The sequence below is a fragment of the Thermobia domestica genome, chromosome 14, assembly GCF_964235325.1.
Source record: "Thermobia domestica chromosome 14, izTheDome1.hap1.1, whole genome shotgun sequence".
NCBI classification, from domain to species: domain Eukaryota; kingdom Metazoa; phylum Arthropoda; class Insecta; order Zygentoma; family Lepismatidae; genus Thermobia; species Thermobia domestica.
The window spans coordinates 81,414,303-81,434,354 of record NC_137467.1 but is presented as its reverse complement, the minus strand read 5'-3'; positions in this window follow the sequence as shown (position 1 = coordinate 81,434,354).

Below are 20,052 nucleotides of genomic sequence, written 5' to 3'. Positions count from 1 at the left end.
GCATCGACTTCATCGTCCACAACATATTTCGATTGGCGTTGATACTGCTTATAACGTTTCACATCTACATTCTTGTATGCCTTCAGGCCAATAGCAATAACAAGGGCGTACGCCAGGCACCTTGAGTCTTGATTTTGTACACGTACAATCCCTCGCTTGCTACGTAACAATTCTTCATTTTGAAGTACTCCTTGCCGCAAACCGCCGCCGTAGCCACGTGGAATATCTACACGATGGAAATGAACGGTGAATGGTTCGTGCAGGAGAAATGCATTGTTACTTTGTAAAACTCTTTCGAACGAGGCCCACATCGTTTCCAGTGTTAGGTTTCGTGCTTGGCGAAAACTCACCCAAAATGGCTTATTCGTGTTGCGTGGTGATATTACTGATAAACCAACCATCGCCTCATCGTCGACATTGGCTAACAAATGGTCTAGCATTGCTTGGAAACTGTTATGTACATACTGTATGATATCGGTTCCTACGGGCGGTGCGTTGAATTGAACTTCGAGCATTCTGCCCTCAATGTTAAATCGTCTATAATGACGAGTGATTTCATTGCGAACAGTAAAACCCGATTCGGCCATGGTTAAAAATGAAAACAAACAGGTACAATTGCGATAAATGTGTAAGGGAAAAAGGAATTGAGCAGCGTGAATTTACTACAAAAGAAAAGAAGAAAGAAAAATCTTAATCACCTGATAAACAGGAAATCATAACATTCATGATAAATAATTAACTAAGTAATTCATGTAAAGGTCCTGAGTTTGATTCCCTAGCGGTGACGTTCAGAATCTCATTATGAAAGCACACGTACTAGAAATCAAAGTTTTTTTTAAATAATTATGTTACTGAAATGAGTGTTTTATTGCTGTCAAACTCGAGACCATTACATCAGCATTTAACTGACCTATCATTCTATAGTGATAAAAAGAATGCATGAAATGAATGAATGTTTTAACAGTGCTGAGATGTGACAAAGTACGCGTAAGCATTTTTTTCCACTCACAACGACCTTTAAATGATGCGTTTGCAAGTTGAAGAGATTCATCAAACGTTAACGATACACATACGTAATTGTCGAAACAAAATCTGTATAGTGTATTTTTTTTATTATTATTGTGACTAAGCGGTTAGCGTACATGGTTCGGATGTGGAAGTCCCTGGTTCAATCCTCGGTGGGTTTGCTTTCCACGTCGGGGGCATGTCAAGCCTTTTCTGTAATTTAATATTCTCACGCGTTATCATACATTCTTTTCAAAACTAAGCTAAATGGTTGACGTACACACCTCATAATACATAAACGTACATAAATCGTCTATAATGACAAGTGATTTCATTACAAACAGTAAAACCCGATTCGATCATGGTTAAAAATGAAAACAAACAAACAGGTACAATTACGGTAAAACAAATATGTAATGGGAGAAAAGGAATTGTGCAGCGTGAATTTACTACAAAAGAAAAGAAGAAAGAAAAATCTTAATCACCTGATAAACAGGAAATCATAACATTCATGATAAATTCTTAACTAAGCAATTCATGTAAAGGTCCTGAGTTTGATTCCCCATGGGGGTGGCGTTCAGAATCTCATTATGAAAGCACGTGTACTAGAAATCAAAGTTTTTTTTAAATAATTATGTTACTGAAATGTGTGTTTTATTGCTGTCAAACTCGAAACCATTACATCAGCATGTAACTGACCTACCATTCTATAGTGATAAAAAGAATGCATGAATGAATGAATGTTTCAACAGTACTGAGATGTGATAAAGCACGCGTAAGCATTTTTTTCCACTCACAACGACCTTTAAATGATGCGTTTGCAAGTTGAAGAGATTCACCGAACATTAACGTAACACATACGTAATTGTCAAAACATAATCTGTATAGCGTAAATCTTTTAACCAAATATTCATGCACTCTTTTTTATTTAAGCGGTTAGCGTACATGCTTCGGATGTGGAAGGCCCTGGTTCAATCCTCGGTGAGGTTTGCTTTCACACATCGGATCGCTGTCAACCCTTTTCTGAAATTTAATATTCTCACGCGTTATCATACATTCTTTTCAAAACTAAGTTAAATGATTGACGTACACACCTCTGGCCTTGGTTCAATCCCGGGTGTTTGCTCGAATATCACGTTAAGCTGAAGGGGACGCTAATGCTTTCAAAGGGAATCGAACCATATTATTCTCAGGCATAGTTTCTGAAATTTTGTAATGCATTCTTTTCAAACTAAGCGCACACATCTTTGACCATGGTTCAATTCCCGACGGGAGTTTACATTCAACATTAAGCTGAAGGGACGCTAAACCATATCATTTATCGTGCTTACTTCTAATGTGTGGAGGTTCCTGATTCGTACTCCCACTTTCCCATTCCACTAATTCCTTCATAGTCTAAATATTTCGTACTAAAAGTAAAACACTGTATTCGTCATCCGCCCCACAAATATAAAATAAAAATGATTTTGGAATATTGTGTGAAAAAATAAAATCTCACTGAACTTACCTCAAATTCAATGAACAAAAAGTCGGTGCAGTAAAGCTTCTTAAATGAAGACAGTTTTAAAAAACAGACCTTCTCACTTGATAGTTGAGAGCGGTGTAGGATTTGAAAAATGAAATTTAGATTTTTATTTAGGTCGCTGCGAAAACGATGTCACCGTCAACCAATCAGAAACGAGGAAATTTATAAAATGACATCACAACGAACCAATCAAAACGCTCGCTGCTTTTGTCATGAATCACGAACCAAAACGATGTGTAACAATCGATCGTGACGTCATTCACGTTTCTCAATAGTTACAACATCTAGTATCGCAATTCCGATGCCAATTCCCTTCTGCCAGGATCATGTCACTACTTGTCGTAACTGTGAGGACATTTCATTTTCCTCATATTCCATACGAGAATGTCAATGTTTGCTTTTTTCATGAACCATGCTGACACGTTCGTAGTAAAACAAAAGTAATGCGATCCGCTGACGTTTGCATTTTCAATCATATGTACTTCTATGTCTACACACAAAGAAGTCTATCAGCATTTTATTTTAATCCATGAACGGAAGCGTTACACTGTCAGATTTATTTTCTTAAAGTATATGTGTATCCTTTTCAAGAACCATGGTTCGAAACCCACCAAGCACGATTAAAACCGAATTCATTCATAGCTAAACGGTTAGCATACACATCTTTGGTTTGAAAGACCTGAGTTCAATTCCTGGAGAAACATTTCTTAGGATTTTTCTAAAACTTGGTTTAAATTTCTAGTTCGAAAATTTTAAAAGTTTAGTTCGATAAAAAGTTTGATTTGAAAATTTTTAGATGTGATTTACATCTTTAGTTCGAAACTTTTGTTTTTAAAAATGTTTTAGTTCGACAAAATTTTGTTTCAATTTTTTTTAGTTCGAAAATTTTTTGTTTGAAACTTTTTTTGTTTCAAAATTTTTAGTTCGAAAATTTTTTGTTTGAAAACTTTTGTTTAAAATTTTTTAGTTTTGAAATTTTTTTTTTTAGTTCGAAAAAATTTTAGTTTAAAATTTCTTGCACTCTGCGGAACCGTTTCGAAAAGAATCGGAGCAGTTTCAGTAAGAAAAAATCTGGCAACACTGTTTCCATTAATGAAGCGCTTACTGAGCGTTTAAAAAAAATCGCTTAAACTCACAACAATGTGTTATAAGAAATCTACAAGCGACACCCCTCTTTCACCATTGTTACTTCCAGAGACATAGGCTACTAATTCAAGGACAGGATCTCCATCAAGGTAAGAAAGCTGGTAATCATCTTATCTGTCAAAGAGAACGATAATATTTAATGTAAACTTCAGTACAATATCATGATACCAAAAAAGGGTTATTTAAGGAGGAGGTTGAACCCTCCATGGGAACTTTAAGGATAACCGTAAAAGGGAACAAAATTCTAAAATACAGGTCTAGGGTGGATCGCCGTCATAGCACTCTGAATGTCTAGCATTGGGGTGGGGATGTAAAATTATGCGATTTCTATCAACCAATCAACATCGTGGTACCAAAGCAACCATCTTACCCGTAAAATGGAAACAAATGAGTGAGGGGTTTTCCCACGTATTCTGTTCACCGTGTGGCGGGTCTAAGATCATGTGACCTCTGTCGGCCAATCAGAATCAAAGTACCAAAACACTCTTCTTACTCGTAAAAAGGGAACGAATTTCAAAAGTCACAGGGCTTAAGATCACGTGACCTCTATCAACCAATAAAATTCAAGGTACCAAACCACTCATCTTACCCATAAAAGGGAACGAATTTTAAAAATCCCTGAGCCTAAGATCACGTGACCTCTATCAGCCAATCAGCATCGTGGTACCAAAGGATTCATCTTACCCGTAAAAGGGAACGAATTTTCAAATATCCCAGGGTCTAAAATCACGTGACAGCTGTCAACCAATCAGAATCACACATCTTACCCATAAAAGGGAACAAATTAGTGAGGGATTTCCCCGCGGGGTGACTCATGACGTCATACCACGTGACCTGAAAATTTGAATTTCTCGCGTGGGCGGGGCCTAACGTCACGTGACCTCTCTCAGCCAATCAGAATCGAGGTACCAAAGCCGTAAAAGGGAACGAATTTCAAAAATCCCGGTCATAAAAGAGAGTGAGGATGAGTCATTCGGGCCAACGCCGGTCCCTACTACTCATATCGAGAAGCAGTTTTCTAAAATCAATTTAGAGCTCTAAGAATGTATACCATCTTCTCTCGTAACACTCTATTCAAACCGGGAGTGTTAGAAAATCAACCACTTTTGATTTTGGCGTTGATTACTATAGAGTAAAATGGTAATATATAACGTTGATTACTGTAGAGTAAAAATGATAATATATATCGTTGATTACTATAGAGTAAAAATGGTAACATATAACGTGGATTACTACAGAGTAGAAACGGTAATAGATAACACTGATTACTATAGAGTAAAAACGGTAATAGATAACGTTGATTACTAAAGAGTAGAAACGGTAATAGATAACGTTGATTACTATAGCGTAAAAACATTAATAGATAACGTTGATTACTATAGAGTAAAAACGGTAATAGATAACGTTGATTACTATAGAGTAAAAACGGTAATAGATAACGTTGATTCCTATAGAGTAAAAACGGTAATAGATAACGTTGATTACTATAGACTAAAACGGTAATAGATAACGTTGATTAGTATAGAGTAAAAACTGTAAGAGATAACGATGATTGCTATAGAGTAAAAACGGTAATAGATAACACTGATTACTATAGAGTACATTAAAACAATTCAGTAAGATCAAAAATTGTATACTGATAGTGTCTGATGTAAAAAAGAAAAAAACAATTTGAACATGTATTATCCTAAATGATATCCAATTTTTAAATTGAATACGAAAAGACATACATGAGTACAAGAAAAATATAAAAATATTTTATTCCAAACTTTAATTTTCAATAATTAACTAGTATCAAGCCAATAAGAAGTAAATATCGTAGTTTATTGTATTAAAATGTGAATTGTCTTTTGTTAAAAGGTGTTCTTAAATATTTTGAGGATGATTCCTATCCACCAGAACCTTCTCGTAGTTCCGCGTAACATTTGTCTCGTAGTGTCAACATCTCTGATAGTGGGGTGCAGAAGAGGAAGTGGTTAAAGTGAACATTTTTCATCGTACACTTATTTTACACATCTACAAATACTCATGAGAATGAAGCGTATCGAGACTTGGAAAAAGAAGTGGGGACACTTCTGGTTGTCGCCAACTTGATCTTTAATATGTCAGATTAGTAAATAAACTAAGACAATTTTTATTTTCACTGTTCTACATATACGAGTATTTCTCTATTGGTTATTTAATATGGGACTTCCGAAGAGAAATCTAATTGAATTTATTGATCGCGCCTATAGTGACAACTGCCCAGTTTTACTGAAAAATAGGGAAGACTAAGAAAGGAATATAGTAAGTCGAGAGGAAGATAGAAAAGGAAGAAGCAGAAGAAGGAGCATAGAAGAAAGAAAGAGGGTTAGAAAGGTCTTCTAAAGAAATCCATTATATTGGAGATAGGGAAAGTCAAAAAGAAAATGTTTCAGAAAAGAGATGTTGGATAGTCTATGGTTAATACAGAATAAGATAAAAGAGGAAGATAAAGAAGACATTAGAAATAAAGAAATACTGGATAATTACAGAAATAATGAAAGGAAGCTTAAATAAACATAAGAAAGGCGTTTCATATCCAGATTTTATTATTCAAGAATCAATTCTGAATTCCTATTGATGAGACACATATTCCTTCATACTACTCCGACCTGGATCCAGGTAACTGCACAAGTTGGAGTTACTCTGACCCAGCCCAGATGATGAGAAGTACTAATTTAATCATTTATCTGTTATTTTTGAGTATTAAACTAGGAATGCAATGGATGTACCCGATTGCAATGAAATGAGCTGAGCGAGCTTAAACTACGTAATCATTCCTGGCCATTATGCAATAATAAATGCCATTTTTAATTGTTGACAAAAAAATCGCGTGAAAACTTTTTCCCCATGTTAAGTCTATGCAAGCGTTTTTCGGTGATTATTCCTCGATGGTACATCGGATTTTTGACTTCGACCTATGTTGTCACTCAGCACGACATACTCTATAAGCGTGCTAAGTTTTCTTGAGATCGGCCAAACGGTCTAGGAGGAAGCGTTTTTCGGTGATTATTCCTCGATGGTACATCGAATTTTTGATTTCGACCTATGTTGTCACTCAGCACGACATACTCTATCAGCGTGCTAAGTTTGGTTGAGATCGGCCAAACGGTCTAGGAGGAGTTCGCGGACAACCAAACGGCTAACCCGAGTATAAGAGCTTCGCTTCGCTCAGCTCAATAACTTTCATCCAGTGACTGATTTTACGTGGTGAAGGTCTAACACACGTTTGAGTTAGCCAATGAAAAAAAAAATCCAAATGATACATATATTTTCCACAAATAGAAGTTCTTGATATTAAAAAAAAAACTGTCATTATCTCCAGCCTATTCCGTTGTTTCGGCCTGCCTTTTAGACCCGATTTGGATTACTTTAAGACTATTTACCTTCATGACCTCGGTCATGAATAAGATATACACATGTTATAATAATACACATACATAATATATGTTATTATTATATATTGACTTTCAGTGGCGTATTTACGATTTTGTTTCGGGAGGGGCTTTGATAACTTTCGGGGGGCTTTGCCTGGAAATGTGAAAATTCTGCAAGATATTTCATTTACTTTACTATACTAAGTAAGATTTCGGGGGGGGGGCTTAAGCCCGGAAGCCATCCCCCTAAATACGCCACTGCTGACTTTAGAAATCATAACTTAAAACTAGAGTTCTCATTCATTCACACACACACACACACTTATGTATATCCCGGACAATGTATTGGTAAATAGGTTAAGATTTACTTTGAAAGAAACTATCCCCTAACTACAGTTTTGTAACATTTATTACACATATTAAGAATAAACACAAGGAAGATATTAGTTACATGCAAATAAGTATATATATGAGTATATCATTGTACATAAAGTGTTCAATTATGTCAATCTAAATTCAACACTGAAAAGAAAAAATACAGATTAAACATTGGTAACATTAAATCATATCTCGCATATTAAGAGGGTTCTCTTTTTTTTTAAAAAAAATGTCAAACGAGTCATTTTCTCGTCGTTTCGGATAATATTTTATTCCGCGTGTCTATACTTCACCTATTTGGCGTCCATGCACGTAGTCTCCTTCATTTAACATATACATATCGTGATTACTTATTCTTCCACCCTGACACATATTCGGTCTATGTAGTTATCATATATATATATATATATATATATATATATATATATATATATATATATCCGTATGATAACTATATATTGTATATAGTTACCATATCAGTATATATACATATATATCCGTCTCTGAAGATACTTAAATTTCTATTATTCGATTTAGTTAAACTGAATGGTTCATCTTGACATTTTATTATTTATTTAGTCAAAATCGATATCACTTATAGGTTTCACATCAAAGCCATATTCATATAATTTAAGAAGCACAACGGATTCATAAGGTTATTTAGTATGATAGTTAGAGGATACTTGGTATTGTATTCTGGACGTTACTAATCACTTTTGTGATAAGATTACTATCATTGAGATGTAACACTCTTTGGATTTTGGAGATTCGCACATGACAAGGGAATTGAGATACGACTATATGGGAAGGTTCCAGGTTCATGGGATTAAGGATATACTTGAAGGTAGTTTCCTACGATAACCTGCCTTGTTTACATGCAGCATGCGATTAATGAGATATTCAGATGTTAATATGCATACATAAGTTAAACACATTACAAAACCAAGGATGATATTTAAACATAGGGTGGTATATTCCAAATTTACGTTTTACATTAGTCGAATTTACGAAATTATGGCATAAACAGCAACCGTTCGGGGTAGATAAAAGACCCATTATTTACATTAGTCACAGTACATTAGTCACAGTCATTAGTCACAGTATTATTAGACTTCTTTTTATGGAGTTATGTCAAGGATGAGGTCTACCGAACACGTGTACCAGATCTTGAAAACCTGCAGCAACGAATAACCACAGTCGTTGCATCGATCCCTCCAGTGATGTTGGCTAATGTGTGGATGGAAATTGAATATCGCCTAGATGTGCTACGTGCTACCAAGGGTGCTCATGTGGAAGTGTACTGATGTGTAAAAGTTACAAAACTTTTATAGTTTGTAAACAATTCAACACTAGTTTCATATTTCTATCTTATTTCTAGCCTGAGTTATCAATTTCTGTAATCAGGGAAGGACTTCTCGGACACCCTGTATTTCAACATTATACAATTCTTTTTAGTATCACACTTACATTCATTACATACTTATAATTCAATATACATACATTTACTCATTTTCTACAATTTCAAATTAATTACCCGGCTCAATAAACTTCTAAGGTTTCACTACTACATCATGTTCAACGAAATATACTCGACCATATGATGGATAACCGCGCGACACTATAAAACAAGCTTACATCCTTGCTGCTTTCGAAATGATAAACATGAGGTACTACAAAACATTTACTACATAAACACCACTCACATCGTCAGACTAGATAGGCAGTTAATACATACAAATATTTACCAAGCAAGTTCAGTCGAGTTACTAAAATATGTAAAAGCGGAAAAATTGTATAAAATTTACGAAATATTAACACTATGATTCTTTAAAACACTTCTTCGGATCAATTTAAACGATTACGGTTGATCAATAGGTTACGAAGTGAAAACATAGTCAGTCATTCGTACACAACACTTCTTTCCATACGAATTTCTAATGTAGAGGTCACTGCTCGGACATTCATTATCATATATAAACAATCACAATGTTAGATAGTGGCAAAAGAATAAACTGGGCTTGCATATACACGAAGGTGTCCTATTATTTAATTATACACAGTATATCCATATATACTTATTATTATTAATTATATTTACTCACATTTCATATCGTAGTTTTATTTTGAGACACTCGATTCTTCAAATATGTCCAAAACTGTCCATTACATTAAAATCTATGACACTAAATGAAATTCTCAAACACAGACCAATACATGAAAATTCGTATGAACCAAAACTCACTTCTTGCATCGTAAACAACACCTTAAATCTACACTCCGTAGCCTAATAACCATATGTACGCAAGTAAAATTCAATATTATATACTTTATTCACATTATATACACGCAAATTGCTGTGTAAAATCATTCATAATTCTGTAGTATACTCAATTATAAATACTTGTTTGTATTCCGAACTCAACAATGGAATTATTTGCAGAAAGCAAGAAAGGAAAATTTTGAAGCTATGATCTGACGATGGAGATAGCGTTCTATATACTGGCCTGTGTTTAAGCACGAACGTAAAGTTTATTTTCGTTTAATATTTAATTATTTCACTACAGAACGGATAATACTCTTCAGGATAGGTAATGAGTAATGTTCTTTAATGATTTAACTACACATATGAACTGTGGCTAGCATATAATTTCAAATATTGACGAAAAATAAGCAATTTTAACTTTACAAATATTCTTAACTATGTTGATAAACGGCTCGCGATGCGCGACTGTTCACTGGCGATTAGAGGGCGCTATAAGGTAACAATAAGCTTTGTACTGGAAAAGGTTTGCGCACTATTTACGATAAACTAACTATTCCATATCACAAGACAAGTGTGTAATATTATAATGGCTTTAATTTAGGGATGTGTTAACTATCAGGTTCGACCGAAAGATATTAACAAATAATAAACCAACAATACATTGTCTTTAAAATAAGTTATCAAGCACTCTCACACATGCATTACATCTAACCACAATATACTAAACTACACATATAATACATATTACTACAGAAATTCAAATTCTACGTATCTACACTAAACATTTCTAAACATCACCACATTTTTAACCGGCTCTGATGCTAAAAAGGAGGGGCAATAATTAGGACCAAGTGGCCCTTGTATCAAAAGCTAACCTATTTTTTTTTTTAATTATAACATTATTATTGGTGACCCCGGAGGGACATATGAAAGAAGATTAAGGAAGATCCCTTTCTTGAAGAGAAAGGAACCTTCACGAAATTATTTAACTCATGCTCTTTAGGAAGCAAGGTCAATTTAAGAGTAAACAGAAGTCCCTACAGAAGCGTACTCCGACATTTTAATATCTAACTTAACTAACACAAAACTATATACCGCTGTGGCTAAAAAAAAGTCTAATATACTACACACGAAAACTATTTAAAGACAGGCTGTCGGATCTGATTCTATGATAAAAGAAAAAGGAAAATTCTGAAATGATTTTCTTATCTCCAAAACAGTCTGAAATGTCACACAACCACTTTAATGCCAATCCTGTCCATAACTATTCGTACCAGCAAACACGGCGTTCCTGACTTGAAATTCCATATTTCACAGTTTTTCTATCTGTTTTCAGATAAAATTCTAATAGATTGGGACTCCTTTAGCTTCTGAGGTGTTTATTTAACTATATAACTTAGCATTGCCTGGATTTTTATTCTTCTTCCTATAGAATTCAGTAAATATTTGACAGAGGCAAATAGGTACAGCTCACACCTCTGGTGTCCAGACGACAAAGAACGAGGTAAAACTGCTCCAGAACGCTGAGGTAGAAAGCGCAGAAAATTTCGCGGTAAATTAGCACAACGACAATTTTTACTCTAATATATTTTCTTAACTATATATGACAGGCAATTCGACTGGAAAGTCGGCCAACAAATGCAAATTGGCGGCATCCGCCATTTGTAAATTTCTTTACAATTTTTAATACAAATAATACAATTTTTGAATAAGTAATTTAAAATACATATATTTTTAGCATACTTGGCTTAAATAGCTGATGCATCTATTAAAACACTATTAATGTTGAAGAAGACAAGACGAGACAAGAACCTTCTCATATCATACATCCATTCAGGGTTGAATACCATGTAATAAAATCTTTGTGGTAACATTGCAAACTATCTTCTTTAATAATGTTCATCCATTGCAGTAGCACAATTACAAATTGAAACATTTTCTCGTAATACGTATAATAGCGTTGACCAAAAAGAAAGCAATTATCAATAATATCAGAACGAAAAGAAAAGGTCTTTTGTTTGACAGTTTTCGTACAAAAATGTAGCCATTTTCATTTAAATATTTAGAGAAAAAGAAATAAAATAAAATGAAAGAAGGACTTACACGAACTGCTTTCCAGTTCAGTTACCAATTACCAATAAATGTTAACAGTTATCAGTTCCAGAAATAAAATCTTTCATTTAAAACATATCTATGCACAACACAAAACATGCGTGTATATACGGTTGCATAACTATTTACATGTTTCTTTTCTAAAAGAGTTAGACATGAATTCATCACACACGCGAATCCATACAAGCTATTCGCGCGGAAAGACAAATGGTATTCTCTCTCTTGTTTTATGTTTGTTATTAAAAAGCTGTATGTGAAATAATAATCATCATAAAAAAAACGGGGAAAACAAGAGGAAAGCAATTAATAAATATTTTTCTCCATTAAGAGAAATATAACGTTTGAAAAACAAAATAATAACATTCCTTCTTGGATGTTTGTATGTTTTTAGCCTTTGTTCTTCATGACGTTTAGTATAGAAAAGTTTTGAGGACTAATTACACACTCATGAGTAGATCTCGCTTTGGAATTTTATATTATGTTCAATACAGCGCTATTTTAATTACGAGAATGGTCTCCCTTCCATTTCACTTTACCCACCCCTCTCCCTCATACAACACATCGTTTATGTTTGTTTCTTTTGTTTTTTAGCAACCAACTAAAAACCAACAATTCTCATATAGAGTAAAAGTAGTAACAATGGTACTAACAAAGACACAATTTCCCTTCCTACCCCCAACCCACTGTTCTTTGATACACGTAACCAACGAATTCTCAGCTCGTCCAAACCAAAGTCTGTGATACTGTTGCTAACTAATTGCTGAGTAAATTCCCTAGTATAGGAATTTAAGTCATGGGTTTATGCCATTTAACTAAAGGTGATGGAGGATTAATAAAACTGAAGGATTTTTAGAGCTGTTGGTGGGATGGAAAAGTGGAAGGAAATGAAGTATTTAAGCTTAATGTCTCACGTTTGTGTCCTTAAGGTAAGGAAGACTATCATAAATGCAAGTGAATCATGATGGAAAAATTGGTGAAATTAGAAAGTTGGAGGAAAGGGAGTACCTAGAAAATCTCATGGACAGAATATTGTTCATCACAAACTTACTTGGCGGGGAGTCGAACCAGGAACCTCGCTTACCAAAGCTAAGCGCTCTACGACTTTTTAGCTCATTTAACGAACGCTTCTCAGAAACTTAATTATCTAATTATTACGTTTTACTTATATTTTACTTGATTGTGTTTGTTTTTCCATTAACCTTTAACGATGGGAACAAGAACACACAAACATCGAGAAGAGCTAAAATTCCAAACGTTCCCCCGCCGGGAATCGAACCCGGGACCCCATACAGAAAAGGTGCACGTACTAGAACTAGACCAGCGGGGAGTGCACCACTGAGTCACCGTGCCCCTCTCTTGTCGAAGGAAATGACAGAGACATAGGAAAACTCACAAACACGGTCTTGTCCATCTCTTAGATATTTTATATTCCTTTTTAATCGTATAGAACATGTTCTTTTCCTTTGGTAAAATCCTTGGTTGATTGTTTATCTGTTGATGTTTAGGGACACCTTTCAGCAACAAAGCTATATAAGATGTGGATCTACAGTTTAACGATACTACCGTAATGCGTTCGATGTTCTTCCATCGGAAGTTCAACCCGGGATAAAATTACCCACGACAGACTTCTAAAAGGAGAACTTTTCTACATTTGAGAGGAAGGATTTATATTACACGACAAATCTGTTAATGGCATAGCGAGAAACAATAGTATCATTTCAGTTTTTGTTTTAAGTGGGGTGGAGGGCAGCATATTTTTTCACTCTCGACCTTAGTCATAGGAATTAAATACACGTTTCTGATTGGTTGCAGTTTGGAATTGTCCAAATCTTCTGGTGCATGTATTTTGTATTATAGTAACAGAAGAAAAACGTCACTTTGTGTGTTGATATGTGTTTGGGTTACATTTCGTAAGGACATGTGGCATATTCTTTTTTCACGCGTTACCCTAAAGAAATGCATTTTATTTATTTTTATTTACTGTTAAATAAGTAATAAATAAATAACGTAAGTAAATAACTTTCTATGCATTATATATTACGTACAAGAGCAAATGAGTATTATTTTTTATCTTATTTTAATGAAAAAGGTATTATGAATTTACTTGAAAAATTAAAAAAAATATCTTTTGGGGCTGGGTTTGAACCCACGCCAAGAACGACTTTCATTACTAGCCCGTTTGTTAGCACGCTCGGCCACAGCAGCAAGCTTTAAGTTTGTGCTGTATGTATACTATGTGGCGAGAAACTGATAACTTCAACCAATCAGAACAGTGTATTTAGTTCCTATGGCTAGGATCAAGCGAAATTAAAACATACTGGGAGGACTTATATCAATATAAGAAGAGGTTTTCGTTTTGCATTAGTATATTACTATACTATAGACTAATCTATAACTAATACTATAATATACTATAGGCTAGTTTTTCAACCTCCCTTAAGCTACCAGAGGAAAATCATGTGAGATGACGAAACGAGGATAAGATCAAACAGTTCATTGGACGATTCTCTCCTCCTTCTCATCCAATAGACAGACTCTTCCGTTTAACTATTGTTGAATAGCAAGCTTGACAACATATTGAATGCTCAGTTAGTGCTCGCTAAGTATGAACTACATGTTGTTATTCGATTGTTGCATTTACTCCCGCCAAGTGAACTTTGTGGTGGACAAACACCGCGGGCGTGGGTTTTCTCGGGGTTCTCCCGTTTCCTCCCACTTTCTTCATTCCACCATTTCATTTATTCCTCATCATCACCGTCTCCTTTAGCCTAACCGGCATAACCGTGGGACGTAAAAATCAAAAATTTTCGATTGTTGCATGAGTTCAACTTAATTCTCACTAAGTATGAACTACGTATTGTTATTCGACTGTTGAATGAATGATACCTTAAAGGGGGCCAAGTGTGAACTATTAAATACATGTTATTCGATTGTTGCATGAGCGCAACTTTATTGCTCGCCAAGTATGAACTACATGTTACTATTGGATTGTTGTAGACGGAATACCATAATACAGCCATAATTCATCATCAAATGAGTAAGGATTACGGTGAGAGCTTTATAAATGATGTCTATATACATTAGTGCTGCAGAATCACTTGGATCAATTCAGTCACGAATTTTGTCCCGGTCATCCAGGTTAGTATCCGCTTCTCAAACCAGCCTGACCCAGAAAAAATCACTGATCCGGTCATATCCGGAGACCCACACTGATCCAGGGACCCGGATCAATCCTTAGACATGTCAATGCCATCTGGTCCTTAAGACTTCTGTGGCCTTCTGATGATGACGTCATTTTGGAGCTGTAAGTCTTGTATCCAGGTGGCGTTGGACATGTCACCTTCATCCCTCCTGGGATTTGCGCCAGTGTGCACCATTACTGTAAGATTCCAATTTTGCATTGATCTAATTTTTTAAATTAATCTTCAGAATAACTGCCACAATCCCCTTTAATGTTATATTTATATAGCCTACTACGTCTGATCATCCACCGACTACCAGGTTTATACTTGACAGCTATCGATACTTTAAATTCTTCGTCCAGTTCTCTTCCATAGTCAATACTTACCTTGAACAACATGAATTCACTTCATTCATCTGGTACATTGTTCTTATGTCTCTTCTTCTATACCTGGAACCTGGCGTGACAATAATGATATTTTTGTTAACCTAATAAGACATTGTAATTTACATTAATCACTGTCTACCTAAGAGACGAAACGTCGAATAATAAAAAAAAAAAAAAAGCAAACCCACATCAGACTCGAGTCTAAATAAAACGTGAAAAGAGCCCAAAGCAATTGTGCTTTTTCATCCTTGATCTTTTATCCAATTCCCTCTGACTTGATACCTTACTGTAATTCGAGCACACATTGCGAACTCCCTGCATGTAGCGAAAAATGGCAATAAAGTGTGGTCCGGAAATAGGATATATCCCCCTTTAGTTTCAACAGTATAGTGTTAGTTATGGTAGAATGTCTATACACAATTACCATGTAGTCTTAAGAGTCATAAACATCAGTACGATCACCATTCATGTCGTAACACAGCTGATTCTGCGTCAAGTTCTCGCAGATGTTTTGCGGAGATACTCCGGAGTCACGAGAGTGAAGGCGTGTTCCACAGCTGCTCGTAATTCCTGCGTTCTGTGATATCGAGTGTTTCTTACTTGTTGCTTTATGAAACCCCAGAGAGCATTGTCTGGTGTCGTCAAATCGGGACTTTTTGGAGGCCAGGCAAAGGGAGCTGGTGAAGATGTACAACCTCTTCCAATCCAGCGGGCAGGAAACGTCTGATTCAGGTGATTGTCAAGCAGAAAACAGCAGAAAACAAATGAACATGGACAGCAAAGCCAGACAATGCCAAGCAATGTTATCAGACAATGCCAAGAAATGATACCAAATAAATGTGGGTAAAACCTAAAACCGCCAGAAAACACCAATTAGGGGTACGCCCATTTCCGGAGCATGCTGTACTTGCAAACACTGGTCTGTAAATTTAACGTTTCAACTATTATAATCAAACTTTTTTTACACATATTAATGTTTCGGGCTTTAATTTTAATACTTTCAAGTTCATCTTTTAGTTTGTTTCACTTCTGTGTCTATTTGTATCTTTTTGGGTGTAACGAAAGAGGAGTACAAATATTCGCTAATATTTCGTCTTGTTAATTCATCTCTTCATAACATCATTTATATATATATATATATCCTCACGACTTCAATTTGCTTGTTAGAAATATGTAATTACACACTATGTTCCTTTTTCGTCTCCAAAGCATCCTATGTACTAATTTTGAATCTATATTTTTGTGATACATGCAATTATTTATAAATTGTAGAAACTTAGTGTCAAGCGACATTTTGCAATATTAAATCTTTTGTCTGAACCCAACGTTCTCAGGTTTTGTTCTACATGTTTTTCCTTTAAAAATATTTTGTAATTTAAATGTTAATAAGAGCTTAAGCTTTGTAGGTGTCATGATGAGTGTCGTGATGAATATAGTTGTTCTAGGGCATTCAGAGAGGTGAATTTCACGCCGTCCAATGCCATAACATAGCTGAGACAAACAATATGTCTTTCTCTGTAGCAACTTTGAAAGTAAAGTGTTCAGGCTACTAGGAAAGAAAAGTTGAGTTGACTTTGAATTTAACATCCCGTTCAGCAGCGTGGCTATTTGGGGCATGGGCCTACTGATTAACGTGGAATCCGAAACACATGAGCTTCCGCCGGGGATTGAACTCGAACCTTCCACGCCAAAAGAGAAACAAAAATGAAGGGAGCAATAGAAGAAGGCAGCAACCTCAGTAGTGATACCGGTCTTCAAACCCAGCCAAACATGGCTTCCTCTCATAGAAAGATTTAGTATTGAAAACAACCAATCAGGGTTTGCTAAAAAAAAAAAAAAAAAAAAAAAAAAAAAAAAAAAAAAAAAAAAAAACAATCAACCAGCCAATCACAATTTAAGCAACAGACTGACGCTAATTGGATGTCGCCATTCACCAATCAAACTCCACCTCTTCCTACCAGCACTTATATAATAAAGGTTTCTGTTTTTGGTCTCTCATACTTTACCCTGAAGGCGAGAACAATGTTGCCAGCTCTTGGAACGTTGGACGATGTAGAATTCACCTGGCTGATTGCCTGATAACAACTATATTCATTAATTGTTAATATTTGTAAAATATTCAAAATTATTATTATTAGATCACGTGTTTCTTCTCCATCTTTATTATTTCTTGCATTGTACTTTGTATGTATAAAGACCAAATTCATATATGTGTATCTTTAGGAGGATAAATTTCGTAAAATGATCTCCAATTGTAGATTAAACACACACACACACACACACACACACATATATATATATATATATATATATATATATATATATATATATATATATATATATATATATATATATATATATATATATATATATATATATATATATATATATATATATATGTTTCTGGTAATAGTATGTAGTCAGCAGAAATAAAACAATAGATACAGCAGATTGCTATTTTTATTATATGCAGTACGTACATAAATAATTTGTTCCAACAGAATTAAACCTATGAATTACTATTGGCATTTCGATTTTCTCGAAAACTACGCATCGGATTTACCAAGAAATAATTCATATCGTTTAGCTCCACATGATGAGTTGACTCACAAATGTATGTCTCAGCTTTGAATAATATTATAGATGTTTAAAAAATAAATAAAATGTAATGAAACAAAATCTTTTTTTTAACCTTAGAACGGTCGGGCCGGGTCTGTGAGATCCATCTACATATATTTTAAATAAAATTGTCAACTTAAAGTTAGCGGTTTGAGTTGCAACTTCGCATACCTTCCTGAAACGCCCGATAAGAGACCTTAGTATCGCAAACCAGTAGTTTAGCAGTTACTTGTAAATCCCAGTGTTTCCTCCTCGACGCTTCTTCCAGTGGATTGATGTCCGTCCATTATTCTCTCTGGTCTACTGGGCGTGCAGGTAGTCGTGTGTTAAGGGTCTGCGAAACCCGGGCAGGAAAACTAGCGTTGCGAAAACAGTAAATTTTATCAATATCGAAATCGCTCTTTAACGGAATGTCCATAATAGTTGATAGCTATAACGTTTGCTAAGGCAGGGTGCTCTCCAGATTAGACCAAGGTAAACTTCTCGTAACTCGGAATTGTAGCTCGTGCTCCTACATATTGACTCGTCTCTCATACGATCCGAACTACCTCTTCCCAAAAGTCTTTACATGGTTTTCTTCGATGTCCCTTCCGGGTTAATATCCTAAGTCGTTGACTATTTCTTCAGTCTCGATAAAAGTGCGTGCTCATAGATTAACCAAAGGTGAGGTGATGATAGAAATGCTGACAGAGAAACAATCTGTCATTTTTATTGATTTAGAAGTTATATATGTTGAAGGAATTAACGAACAGCAAGAAAATTTTCTTGTAAGAAAAGTAAATGAACTTAGAAAAAAATGAAAAGTCATTCAACTTTAAATAAACGATTATGCTTTTTTTACTGCATATAGTTTTAAAATAAAATTCCCAAAGTCCGAAATAAAATGCTTCATTATGTGTCCAAATACACATATCTTCACATTATTGTTAGGTTGCTTTTAGTAGAGCTCTGAACTCCGCGTGGACCTGCCAGACCCAGCCCGACCGTTTACATAACTTTTTTTTTTCTTTTTGCTAGTGTAAGAAGTTTAATTTTTTATTGTGATTACCTATTCGACATTTTTAAGTATGTATATACGAACATTTCAGTTAGTATTTTGAGCAACTTTAGAACGTAATGGAACGTGAAACCGTTTCTGTGAGTGAGATTCATAGAATTTTATATGATGATGAAAGTGAACTGGATGATTCCTATGCAGATGCTGATTTCGAATTTTTAATAACCATGGTAGTAGCATGGTGATGAAAAAATTGGCTTAGAAAGCGGTTAAAAGAAGAAACTTAGCATAATAACATATCACAACAAAATCAAAGATTGTGTAAACGTTGTTGATGCTATGTGTGGTGAAAACACAGGCGCAAGAGGAACCAGGCATAGTTACTGTGTCTTTTTTTTCACAGTCATGGACATTGGTGCACCGAATGGCTATCACATTCTTAGGGCAAATCAAATAAAAATGTCAAGACGGGACTATCTCAAGAATTTAGGGAAATCTCCACGAAGGCCCTGCATGATTCAGCGCGCAACACATTCAAATCTCTCACGGGAAACTCGGTTTCTTGTAGCAGGATTTTCTGACATCCAGCTGGACAAACCAGCTTCTTTGGAGACAGGAAAGAGGGGAAGATGCCACAGATGCAAAGACAGCAAAACTAAATACTATTGCACAGTTTGTAAAGCATGGCTATGTTTGAGCCAGTCGAAAAATGATGTGTGATGAATGCTATGAAAACTAGAAAACTTTATTCCCTGACATTCAATACATTGCAATGTAGGTGGTGCCTTAGGTTACGTTAAATAAATTTATAAGTGTCCTTTACAACATTACTTACCTATAACAATATTTAAGACACTATTCCTTTTTTATATACTTTTCTAGGAAATCTATATATATATAAAAGAGAACGCACAAAATCCTTTGTCCGCTCATCACGCTAATACGGCTGAACCGATTTCTTTCATTTTTGGGGGGTTGTTAGGATTTGGACCCTAGATGGTTTTTATCATATCACTTTAATTTTCAATTAGCAGTGTCTTG